This window comes from Miscanthus floridulus, chromosome 3, assembly GCF_019320115.1.
Source record: "Miscanthus floridulus cultivar M001 chromosome 3, ASM1932011v1, whole genome shotgun sequence".
NCBI classification, from domain to species: domain Eukaryota; kingdom Viridiplantae; phylum Streptophyta; class Magnoliopsida; order Poales; family Poaceae; genus Miscanthus; species Miscanthus floridulus.
This window is the reverse complement of record NC_089582.1, coordinates 144186561-144188580: the sequence shown is the minus strand read 5'-3', so window position 1 is coordinate 144188580 and position 2020 is coordinate 144186561. Positions and strand designations below refer to the sequence as shown.

The 2020-nt window shown below is 50.4% G+C and overlaps 1 pseudogene; it reads right to left on the bottom strand.

Moving 5' to 3' along the window:
• LOC136544618 (GDSL esterase/lipase At3g48460-like) overlaps positions 1 to 1480 on the bottom strand; it is an 8873-nt pseudogene extending 7393 nt beyond the window's left edge.
• Between the last annotated feature and the right edge of the window lie 540 nt (positions 1481 to 2020).

Below are 2020 nucleotides of genomic sequence, written 5' to 3'. Positions count from 1 at the left end.
TCCAGGCTAGCGTCGCAACAGGCTACAATATCGTGTACGTGTTGTCATGCCAAATTAATCATCTTCTTGCAGCTACTCCACCGGTTGCATCAAGATTTGCACATTTATCACTACTACACACACAAAATTTGCAAGACGGTGCCCTTTTAATATCTGAGGCGAGCGGGCTAGGCGGCCGCCACTGTTAATCGGTGGCAGAGCGCCCTTTTAAACGCATGATCCCCAAATCATGCTGCAGATTTACAGTTCATTAATTCCCTATATCCTTTTCTTTTCTATGAATCTTCGCATGAGGATTTTGTGTTCTTTTCTATGAATCTTTGCCAAGGATTTTGTGCGGTGCGCTTTGTGAGGAAGAGAGATTTTTTGTTTGATTTTTTTTTTTTTGTTGGTGCATCATGTGTTTAAAGGTGTTGTTTTTCTCAATTTCTATTTGGATTCGATTTCGATCTTAGATTTTGATTTACTGATGAGTTATGGCGAGGTTAGGTCTGCGATACATGCATGTCCATATTGATTTCTAGGGAGTAAAGAGTTCTTGATGGAGAAGATCAAGAGGAGACAGACAACGGTTGGTGAGGGTCCAGACCAAAAAATGAGACAGAAATTTTGGCATTAGGTATAGATATAGATTATGTACGTCGTAATTGTTGGCGTATGCATGTGTACGTACCGTGTTCCGTGGCGGCGAGCATGGCGAGGACCTTCTTGAACCAGCCGATCTGCACGCCGAGGGAGTAGGGCGTGATGCCGTGCTTCTTGAACAGCAGCTGGCTGAGCGCCGTGCCGCTGGCCACCGCGAAGTTGGCGCCGTGCCGGAAGTCCTCCTTGCTCTTCCCGTCCAGGTACGGCGGCCAGTGCGGGAACCCCAGCCGCTCCACTGCACACAGAGCAGAGCAGAGCATATGCACAGTCAGTGGACACTGGGCTGTGGGCAGTGGCATGCAGCAATCGGCACTCGATCGAACGCACCGATGAAGTCGACGATGAGGCGGCCGTCGGACCAGCGGCCGGTGGGGCGGTGGAAGAAGGTTTCGCCGTAGGGGGAGTGCGCGACGGGGCCCGGCGCCGTGGAGTAGTGGATGAAGTTGCCCGTGTCGATGAGCGAGTCGCCGAACGCGAAGAAATGGCTGTAGCAGCCGCCGCCTCGTTGGTACGACGGCCGTGTCGCCGCCGGAGCAGTAGTGGCCGCAGCAGCAGTCACGGGCACTGCCAACGACGCCGACGCCACCAGAAAAGGCCGCAGCCGCGAGCAGCGCCCACAGCATCGACACCATGCCGGCCGTCGACGATAGAGCCAGCTGCTGGGAACCGAACGAGGTACGTCGACCGACGTGCAGGATGATGGTGCTCTGCGCGCGCGGATCCGCAGTGCTGTTTGTAAGTTTGTTTCGGCCCGGATCGGACATATATATGTAGCTCTCGCTCGGCACTGGGATGATGGCGACGGGTCGGGGGGCCAAAGAAGGCAAGAATGCATGGGCAGTGCGGAGATGAGATGGAATCAAATAAATGGATCCGATCGGGCTGCACGAATAAATGAACGCACGCACCGACGACGCACGCACGCACGCACGGGCACGGCACGCAGAGATCCAGTCTGCTCGCTCGCACGAATGATTAGCTAGCTAGGGTAGCGTGTTCACGCTACCTTACCTCCATATTGCAGTACCATACGTACTGTATATATCTACGTCTATGTATGGTTGTTGCATTGTACGTCGCGGCTGCAGTTTAATCTTGTCAACTCGTCTCTGCTGTGATTTCGTACAATCGTACTGATAAACATTTCTTTAGCTAGGGAAGATCTGATATTATGAGGAGCCCTAGCTGGCTGTACATGTAATTAATATATATATATATATATTAATTACATGTACATATATGTACATATATATAGACGGTTATGTAGCTCGCCGTAAAATAAGTTATTCTATGGTCACTTTGAGTTACGATAATTACTATACTAATTTACGAGATTATGGTAACTCTCTCATAAGTGATTTACTATAACATTATG